Source organism: Callospermophilus lateralis, chromosome 10 (genome assembly GCF_048772815.1).
Source record: "Callospermophilus lateralis isolate mCalLat2 chromosome 10, mCalLat2.hap1, whole genome shotgun sequence".
NCBI lineage: Eukaryota > Metazoa > Chordata > Mammalia > Rodentia > Sciuridae > Callospermophilus > Callospermophilus lateralis.
In genome coordinates this window covers 52,467,655-52,479,229 of record NC_135314.1, presented here as the reverse complement: position 1 = coordinate 52,479,229, position 11,575 = coordinate 52,467,655, and positions in this window count along the sequence as shown.

Below are 11,575 nucleotides of genomic sequence, written 5' to 3'. Positions count from 1 at the left end.
AATAAAGGCAAACTTATATCAATTCAATCCAAATGCATATTTTCCATATATGTTTCAATAATTTTTAATGCCTTTCTTGCTTCAGGCGTTAACATTTGGGGTGAATTTGTATCTGATGGACCCTTTAGGATATCAAATAAAGGTCCCAACTCTCCTGTTGGTATGGCTATATAAGGCCTTATCCAATTTATGTCTCCCAATAACTTTTGAAAGTCGTTAAGTGATTTGAGTTGATCTACTCGTATTTGAATTTTTGGTGGATGGACCATGGTTGAGGATAATAGAACTCCTAAATAATTAATTGGAAAATTTAATTGTACTTTATCTATTGCTATCTCTAGATTATAATTTTTTAATAAGTTTGTAAGTGTGGCATAACATTCTAGCAATGTGTTTTTATCTTTATGTGCTAACAATACATCATCCATATAGTGAAATATTTGTAGTTCAGGATTTTGATTTCTAAGTGGCTGGATTGCTTTATTAACTTAGATTTGACACATAGTTGGGCTGTTAGCCATCCCTTGAGGGATCAGGACCTTCATGATTCAGTGCAGGGATAGTAAATGCAAAATGTGGACTATCCTCAGGATGAATTGGAATTGAAAAAAAAACAATCTTTAATATCTGTAGCTAAAACAAACCAGGTTTTTGGCAAAGCAGACAATTGAGGTCCCATAATAACCATCTCATTATTAATGGCTCTTAAATCTTGCAATAATCTCCATTTACCAGCCAGGGCAACATAACTAGACCTTGTCTCAAAAAACAAGAACTAGGGGCTGGGATTGTGGCTCAGCGGTAGAGCGCTCCCCTAGCATGGGTGGGACCCAGTTTCGATCCTCAGCACCACATAAAAAATAAAGGCAAAAAAAAAAATTTAAAAAAAGGGCTGGGGATGTGGCTCAAGCGGTAGCGCGCTCGCCTGGAATGCGTGCGGCCCAGGTTCGATCCTCAGCACCACATACAAACAAAGATGTTGTGTCCGCCGATAACTAAAAATAAATATTAAAATTCTCTCTCTCTCTCTACCTCTCTCTCTTTAAAAAAAAAAAAATACTTGCAAAAAAAATTAAAAAAAAACCGAGAACTAAAAAGTTGTGGGTTCTCTTTGTGAATTGGTCCATTTTTACTAGAAAGTATAGTGGTGTCAACTTATTTGCAATTTCATTTTCCACAGTTTCAGTTTCCTGCAGTCAACTGTAGCCTGACACCCAACCACTGATATCATCATGGCTCAATGATCTGGGATCACCTGAAGCAGATGAGACTCTTTCTGACATCTCATCTGAAGGGCAACAGTACTCTAATGCTACCCTGTTCACCTCACTTCTTCTCATCACCTCAGCATGTTATTCTCATTTTAGCACAAGAAGAGTGAGTGGAGTACAATAAGATATTTTTTAAGAGAGAAAGAGACCACATTCACATGACTTTTATTATAGTATATTATCATAATCATTCTATTTTATTGTTATTAAACATACTGTGCCTAATTTATAAATCAAACTTTATCATAGGTAAGTATGTATAGGAAAAAACACAGCATGTACCATGTTCAGTATTATCTGAAGTTTCAGACATCCACTGGGGGGGGGGGAGGGTTGGAATGCATTCCGTGTGGATAAAGAGGAACTACTAAAGAAATAAAAGAGATGTTTGTCCTTTTTAAACTTTTTTTTTTTTTTCAGTGTTGGGAACTTTTTTTCTTCTAGGTGAATCCTTTTCTGAAGGAACCTGCCCAGTATCCCAGCTTGATAAATGCAGGAAGAACCAAATAGTGCAAGGACCAGATAAAATATTGGTTAAAATATTTTAAAAACTTATTCTATCATACTTATGCTAGTCATAGAATCTTTTCAACAACTTTATGATTTAACCATTTAGGAAACATTCAGAGAGGCTGGGGCTATATATACAACTGGAAGCAGAATTCGAATTCATGTTTATCTGATTCTAGAACCCAGTTCTTATCATCTTACCATAAACTACCTATAGGTTTTTAGAAGTGTAACTTGAATGTTTCCGACCTTATCAGCCTATGGGTGCAAATGAGTTCACAATAATACTTATCCAAGTGATAATAATACTTATTACCCTTACTTGCTCACACATAATCTCAGCTTCCTTCAATATGTATCCCAAGAAGACCAACAGAGTAAAGGAATAGGATCAAGAGGGAAGAAGTAGAGGAGGGGATTAAAAGTACTGGGGAATGAAATCTACCAAATTATGTTATGTTCATTTATGAATGTGGTATAATGAATCCCACTATTATGTTAATTTAATGCCTTTAAAAAATGGACAAGTTAATTAACACACTTCTCAAAATAAGAAATACAAATGGCCAACAAACATTGGAAAAATGTCCAACATCTTTAACAATAAGAAAAATGCAAATCAAAACTACTCTATCTTGCTTCAATTTGAATGGCAGTCATCAAAGTACAAATACTAATAAATGCTGGAGAAGATGTGGAAAAGTGGACACTTTTCCACACTCTTGGTGGGATTGTAAATTAGTACAACCAATATGGAAATCGGTATGGAGGTGCCTCAAAAAACAGGAATGGAACCACCCTATGACTCAGAATCCTCAGTATTTATCATAAAGAATTAAAGTCATCATACTGTAACAATATATGCATACCACATTTATAGAAGCACAATTCACAACAATCAAACTATGGAAACAGCTTAGGTGTCCACTGATGGATGAAAATGTAGTATAAATACACAATGGAGTTTTATTTGGCCATAGAGAAGAATGAAATTATAATCATTTACAGAAAAATGAATGGAAGTTTAGAGCGTTGTGTTAAGCAAAATATGCCAAACTCATAATGTCAAGGGTTGCATGTTTTCTCACATACATGAAATCAAGTTGTGGGGAGGAATCTAATGAAAATAGAAGGGAAACCAGTAGAATAGAGGAAGGGGATTCAGGGGAGGGAGGAGAAGAGAGAAAAGGGAGGTAATGGGAAATAAAGTTGACCAACTTATATTATTAAATTGTGTGCATATACAAATATGTAACAGTGAATTTTGTTATTATGTATAATTATAATACAGGATTAAAAAGAAAAAAAGAACAAATTCACTCTATTAAATATTGCTACTCTCTTGTCTCTTTGAAGGAAAACTGATACACAAATGCTGCTTGTTGTGCTAAGGTAATAAAGTCCTTGTTCTCTGACCCAAGAATCTCATGTCTTCTGCCAACATCCATGAAACAGTAATAGCCTCATTTATTACAAGTAGAGTAAAATCAACTCCCAGGCCTGGCACATGGCACAGGCTGGAAATCAGGTGTTATGTGGTGGAAGGAACTCTTCTGAGTCCAAGTAGAATTGGCTGCTATGAAGTGGCAGGCATAAAAAGCAGGTAAAGTTAGGGGAATTCAAAGAAGAGCCCTTCTTCTCTCTCTTCAAGTCTCTTAAGCCATCCTACCACTCACTTGAAACTGAGCCATCAAGCAAGAGTGGGTTGATACTAAAACCCAAATCTATACACAAATGCATTCTGTTCCCTCTTTCTCTCTCACCACAGAAAAGCCATCTTTCCTCCAATGTAACACAGTTTCCTCTTTTGCCTGCGCGTGTATAAAAAAGTTTCTTTTCAAATGAGCCTTCTCCAATGACATTTAAGGGCACCCAGGTGTTCTCTTCCTCACTCTAGCTATGCCCTAGCCCCAACACCACCTTCAGAATCAAACTTCTACTTCCATTTCCATTTTTTCACCTCATATTTGCTTCTGAACCTACTCCAATCTCATCTGCTCACACTGTACCCAACCCAATTTTACTGGGGTCACTCACCCAAGACCTCAAAGTTGCTAATTGCTATAGATGTTCACCAGTCTTTTCATTAGAATCTGGCTCACATCTTCCTTAGTACAGTCTCCTATTAGCTTTGATAGTGCCACACCTGACTTTTCTCTGGCTCTCTGATCTTCTTCTCCTCTGCAGCTTATGCTTCTTTATGGGTCACTCAATCTGCCCTAAAGGTTGCCCAGACTCAGCTCTCTCTTCCTTTTTTTTTTTCCTTTTTTTTAATAGTTGGACACAATATCTTTATCTATTTATTTATCTTTATGTGGTGTTGGGGATCAAACCCAGGGCCTTGCCCTTGCTAGGAGAGTGCTCTACCATTAAGCCACAACCCCAGCTCCCCTTTCTCTTCCTTTTTAGGATAGGAAGTCTTACCATATATTCAGCGTAAATTACCAGAAATAAATCAAATATGACTTACACATTTCAGTTGTTAATTATATTTAATTCTTCTATTTTAAAAATTTATGCATTTATGTATTTATTTATTGGATACTGGGAATTGAACTCAGGGACATTCAACCACTGAGCCACATCCCCAGGCCTAGTTGTATTTTATTTAGAGACAGGGTCTCACTGAGTTGCTTAGTGCCTTGCTGTTTGCAGAGGGTGGCTTTGAACTCCCAAGCCCCTGGGATTATAGGCATGTGCCACCATGTACGGCCTTATGTTTATTTTATATAATTCATATTTCACAAGGCAACACATGAATTGCTTGAAAGAACATGAGTCTTAGACTTATTTGGATACAAATCCTGACTTTTCCTTCTGTCAGAATCACCTCAGGAAGTGTCAACTGTTCCAGTCTCAATTTCTTTATAAAACTGGGAGAACTATTCCTTTTTTTTAAAATCCTCTTACAAGGTATGTAGAACTGCACTTAATCCCTTCCTTTTCTCCTAAATAATGTTAAAAAAAAAAAAAAAGAGATCGTGCTTCCCTCTCGATACCAGGTTAAATAACAAATGAATTAAACATTGAAATATGAAAAATAAAACTACAGTATTGGTGAGAGGGAGTGAAAATTTGTATATGTAGTGAGAAAATATTTTAAACAAAATTCAAAATTTATTTTTAAAAAATTGAAAAAATATCAAGATTAAAAACTTCACCATGGCAAACATAAGAAACAGAAAGTTTCATAATCTAAGTCAAATGTCAAAACAAGATCTCCTCTCTCCGACCCCAAATCTGAGTTTATACTTAAGTCACAGGCATAGTTGCATTGCACTAAGCAACCTGTCTATCTCATTGATGTCATATGGTTTAGGAGGTGTGATTGCATCGATTGTGTTGGCTATAGAGACAGAGGAGCTTTAGAGGTGTGTTTCCTGAAGTGAGACCACCAATGATGAGCTGATTTCAAAACACGAGACTGTCACCGATTGGTTTCCAGAAGTCAGTGGTTTACAGAAGTGTATTCAGTGAACCAAATTGTCATTGATTAAACAGGTATATAACCTATAACCTATTTTGGTGCTTGCTTGTTAGAATGGTGCTGGTCATCTATTTATTTATTTATTGGTACCAAGGATTGAACTCAGGGGCACTTGACAACTAAGCCACATCCCCAGCCCTATTTTGTATTTTATTTACAGACAGAGTCTCACTGAGTTGCTTAGCCCCTCACTGTTGCTGAGGCTGACTTTGAACTCGAAATCCTCCTGAGGTTCCTGAGCTGCTGGGGTTACAGGTGTGCACCACCATGCCCTGCTCAAGTTTTCTATTATTTGTAATCAAAATTATGCCTATTGCCATCAATGTAGTAGGGAGCAGGGGGAAGGAAAAGGAGTCCATTCTTAGATTTTTAATTTTAAAACCTAATTTTAAATTTTAAAACCTAAGACTTCAGGGTGGGAAAACAAAAACAAAAACTCGGGATATGGACAACAAGTTAGAAAAAGATCCTCCTGCCTCAGCCTTCTGAGTTGCTGAGATTACAAGGCATGCACCACTATGCTTGGATTGTTTTCCAGTCACTCTTGAAATCCTGAGATTTTAAACACTATTTTCAATTCAATACATTTAGAATTGAATTAGTGACAGCATTTCATGTTTGTAGAAGTAGAATCTCTTGCACATTAAAACCAATTTGATTTAGTGTCAGTGCCTCTTGCTAGCATTGTTACACATGTCCTCTATCCTGATCTTTTGTAATCTAGGTTTACTCCAGAGGGTTACTTCATTATGTTCTTCTAGTTCCAATTACTTAAATGCCCTCCTTTTAATAAGAAAATGAATTGTATCCTGGTGTTCTATTATTTCTAGGGGGTATCCTACTAGAAGCTCTGGGAATTTAATGATGATGTCTAGAGGCTTGATTTTATACGGAGAAAACAAGAAAGAGGAGTTCTTGGCATCTCCGTACATGAAGAATTGCAGAGATTTGTAGGGTTTGTAGGGAGTCAGGAAAATGGGACAATGATAATGGTAGCTTCAAGTGACTACCAGTCTGTGTGCGGGTGAGGCACACACAACTTTGTTTTCTGAATCATCAGTTCTGGTCTTAATCAGGGAAAGAGAAACTAAACAATTGGGTTTTCTACAGGTCCTTGAAGGTTCTCTACTTTTCTTCCATTGATCTTTAATGAGGTTTGACCTCTCCTGGGAATTCATGGATAAGCATCTTTAAAAAAAAAAATTAGAGCTTTATAGTTATACATAATACTTGAGTTCATCTTGACAGACTCATACGTGCATGTAAATCAATTTCAGTTCATGACCCACCCCCCTTGGATAAGCATCATTTCCTCACACATAATACTACTCCATCTTGTCAAGATAGGAGCTTCCAGGTTTTTGCCTTAGAAATTTCTGGATATATTAGTCTAAAATCTGTTAAAGGAAAACATCTTTGATGTGTTTTCCTACCCCCATGTCTTATTTCCAAACCTGCTATTCTAAATTCTGCTATGATGTTAAAAAAATTCCCAGAGTCCTTTGCCAGCTGGCTTCCTACTAAATTTTATTAATGAGTTTCTTTTTTTATATTCCTACCAGTATAACTCAGGCAGTGGTAGTTGACTCAACCTCCAAATTCCTTCAACTCTAGTTCTAGAGATACACTAATTGGGCCATTTAGGAAGTACCAACAGCAACTGGGAGGTGTTTCCTTCTCAGATGTCTACATACCCAGGCTTCAGGGTCCAACCTACCCCATACTCTAAGCTCCTACATTCTAGTAATCAAAAATTAAAATGACCTTTTTGTTTCTCAGCTTTGAGGGTGGCAGCCACTTTCTGCAGTTATCATCTTTGGCTTATTTCAGTGTTCCTTTTTGTCCTATCACCTCTATAACTAATTCTCTATGCTGAAAGCCCACTGTTGAAATACTGTGGTTTTTAATTTCTTAACTGGACCCTGATCAATATACCCAGCATAACCTACCTTTGTTAGTATATAACTGAATAGGAAGCAGACCTCCCTTCCTGATCCTAGAACTCAGAAAAATTTTTAGTTTAACCTTAAGTAAAAGAGACAATTTTTTTGAGGGGGTACTGGGGATTGAACTCAGGGGTGTTGTACCTCTGAGCTACATCCCTACCCTTTTTATTTTTTAGTTTGAGACTGGGTCTTACTAAGTTGCTTAGGAACCTAGAGGCTGGCCTTGAACATTTGATCTTCCTGCTTCATCCTCCTGAGTCGTTGGGATTACAGGCATGTGCCACCATGTCTGACCCTTTTATTGTTCTTAATATAAATGATACAAATGATGGGTAGGACAGACTCAATTTATGAACCCTGAGAGTGAGCCTTCTTAATTGAAATCTCAGGAATGGATCCTAATTTGTTGCAGCCTGGGACCACATAAGTCAAGTTGAAGAGAAATGTAAAAGGAGAAGAAATCTGGATTCTTTAAGTCCCACCCATTGAACTCAGGGTCTATGTTTCTTCAAGTCCTTCTAAGACAAGAGAAAAATATTCTAGGGGGAAAAATTGTACTCAAAATGTACCTATTTATTTTTGTAGTATTGGGTATTGAACCCATGCCTTGTGCCTGCTAGTTAAGAGCTTTATCATTGAGCTATACCCCCAGACACAGCCTTAAAATTTTAAATTGTGATTATTATGATCTTTACACAGGAAGAAATGGGTAAACATGTAGTACTGGCTCAACTCCCCAATCCTCTTCTGTTTGTTTTGTTTTGCTTTGCTTTTTCTCAAAGCTAGGATCTCATGCACTAAACTACACTCCTAGCACCCTGTGAACCCAGGGGTGCTCCACCACTGAACCCCATCCCCAACTGTTTTTGAGACAGGGTCTCACTAAATTGCTGAGGCTGACTTTGAACTTGTGATCCTCCTGTCTCATCCTCCTGTGCTGCTGGGAATACAGACCCGTATCATTGTGCCTGGCTCCAATCTTTTTAATTCAAAAATTTTAGTGTACATTTTGCACAACTTTATTCATACCACATATTTGGGCTAATATAAAAACTTGTGCAAGTCACAGATATTTGTGAGAGTTGGTTATCTTTGGAGCAAAGTCTCTTGTGACCTGGCTAGGAAGAGGTGAGAGGAATGATCAATTGATGAAAGATAACTACAATTTACTGGATGTTGTATCTGAGGACTTATGGGAGCATGAAGTCATTGATCAATCCAAAAAGTGACCTCCAAAAGTGAACTGATGGGGGTTGGGTTGTAGCTCAGTGGTAGAGTGCTTGCCTAGCACAGGTGAGGCATTGGGTTCTATCCTCAGCACCACAAACAAAGTAAATAAAGTTATAAAAAATATTAAAAAGAGTGGACTGATGGACTAGTGGGAGAGGAGGTTAACCAGGAGGATCATTTTTGTTACTACCTGAGCCAAGTGCTCCAAGCATATTAATTCCCTTAACTCTTCATAGCAATTCTGTTGGTGACCTTAAGATTTCTATTTTACAAATGGAGGCAAATGAAAGTTAAGTAGCTGCCCCAAAGTCACACAGGTAGAAACCAAATCAATAAGGGAATTGTTTTCTCTCTTTCCCTCCTACTCTATGTGCCCTTGTTTTCATAGTTTAATTACCAGCCTTGGGCTGGGGTTGTGGCTCAGTGGTAGAGTGCTTGCCTAGCATGTGTGGAGCACTGGGTTCAATTCTCAGCACTACATAAAAATAGAGGTATTGTGTCCATCTACAACTAAAAATTAAAAAAAAAAAAAGTTTTTTTTTTTTTTTTTTAAATCATTCTTGGCCCTAGAAATAGTTAGCATGTCTGATTTGGCCGTTGGGATGGCCTGCAGACTCCTTATGGGGCTTTCCATTGAGAATCTGTTCTGTTCAATAGAGTTCCTTCCACTGGCAGATCCTAATTCTACTCTTTTGTCTTATCAGCACAATGCATCTGATAACAACTCTGTGCCTTTCATTAGAGGTTTTCAGTCTCCCACTTTTAGCTTCTGCTTAGCAGTCTTCTACAGTCTTCTTCTTTTTTTTTTTTTTAAGAGAGAGAGAATTTTAATATTTATTTTTTAATTCCGGTAGACACAACATCTCTTTATGTGGTGCTGAGGATCGAACCAGGGCCGCACGCACGCCAGGCCCAGGCGAGTGCTCTACGGCTTGAGCCATAGTCCCAGTCCTGCAGTCTTTTTGATGGGGAAACCAGTCACATGGTAGATGACCCTCAAACCTCCTAGTTACTCCAGTCTCAGGAGATGGCCAAGAACTGTCAGTTTCTCTGTTCGTTAGCAGCGTCCCTATTTCTTGTCTTATACTTAGAATATCATCATGCTACCAGAGAAAAGGTGGTTGTACATTATCAATTTGTATTTCTTAAGCTCCCCTTTCTCTAGTGTTAGCCTTTTAAGTCTTCAGTTTCGGTAGCTCATTAGTGCTTTTTTTTTTTTTATTGTTTTTAGTTGTAGATGGATACAATATCTTTATTTTTATATGGTGCTGAGGATCAAACCCAGGGCCTCATGCGTATGAGGTAAGTACTCCACCCCAGCCCTGCTCACTAGTGCTTTTAAAATAGACAATTTTACACTTGTATCTGGCTTTTCTCATTCATATCGGAATTGTGAGTCTGCTAAAGCCCTATCTGGAAAGCATAAGCTCTGCTTTCAGATAATTTAAAAACTCCATATTAAGGCAAAAAAAAAAAAATTACCTTCAGTGCTATTTTTTTTCGCACTGAATAAACTTTCCTAATTAACAAACACAAGACAAAAGGGCCACCTAAGTAGTTCAAGCTGAGATTTATAAGCTTCCTTTATCTTGTAATATTTTAAGAACATTTATAAGCTATTTTGACTAAATGAAATATTCAATCATTCAGAATTCAAAAAGTAAAAAAGAACATATATAAAATTATTCTACTTCTCTCAACTCATCTCTCCACTGGTAACACTATAATTGTTTCTCCTGCAAATACATGTGTGTGTGTGTGTGTGTATACATATATACACATAAAAAAAAAATTGGTACTGGGGCTTGAACTCTAGAGGCACTTAATTACTGAACCACCTCCCCGTTCTTTTATATATATATTTTTTTAAAAAAACTTTTTTTAGTTGTCAATAGACCTTTATTTTTATGCGGTGCTGAGAATCGAACTCAGGGCCTCACATGTGCTAGGCAAGCACTCATCACTAAGCTACAACCCCAGCCCTTTATATTGTATTTTGAGACAGGGCCTCGCTAAGTTGCTGAGGCTGGCTTTGAATTTGCAATCCCCCTGCCTTAGCCTCCTCTGCCGCTAGGATTACAGGTATGAGCCACTACACCCAGTCCTTCTGTATTTTGTGGAAATACATATAAATTTACTTTATTTTCTGGACAAATGATCGCATACTATATATGCTATTGTACACTGTATATTTTTAATTTAACTTTTATTCTTCTCTTCATAGTTTTTAAAACTGCTATATAGTATTCCATTGTACCATCATTTATTGAATATCTATTATGAATACTAAGGTTGTTTCTAACTTATTATTACAAACAGTGCCATCACAAAAATTTTATATGCATGTCATTCAGCACACATATGAGAGCAGCCTTAAGAAAACCCAAGAGGCAGAACTGCTAAGTTTACCTCCATAGGGATTTTCAATTATCTATTCATACCAAGAAATGCATAACAATGCCCATTTCCCTCATTGCTAAAATTAAAAAGCACCACATACATACACAAAAATGAGAAAATACTTCATCTTTACTAATCTGAAGGGTGGAAAGACATGTGATATTATGTACCTTTTCCACATATTTAAGAGACATTTATGTTTCCTGAGTATGATGTCTCTTGGGAACATAGGTGTCTCTAATTTTCCCAGATTTGTTAGTATTTTTTTGTGTGTGTGGCATTGGGAATTGGGAACCAGGAGCCTCATACATAGTAGGCAAGTGCTCTACCACTGAGCTTCACCTTAATGAATTGACAGATACTATATATATGTGAAATTAGCTCTTTCTGATGAATTGAAAATATTTCTTCCCCCAGCTTGCCTTGGTTTCACTTTTTTATTTTTGGTACCAGAGATTGAACCCAGGGGCACTTAACAACTGAGCTACATTTCCAGCCCTTTTTGTTTTTTGAGAAAGGGTCTCATTACATTGTTCGAGGCTGACCTCAAACTTGTGATCCTCCTAACTCAGCCTTCAAAGTCACTGGGATTACAGGCATGTTCCACCATATCCAGCTTTATGATAGTTTTATTATAAAGAACTTATGCTTTTTATGTAGCCGATTTCTATGTAAGTATAGTGAAATATACTGTCCATTTTAATTTTAATAACTCTTAAAATTCATGACAT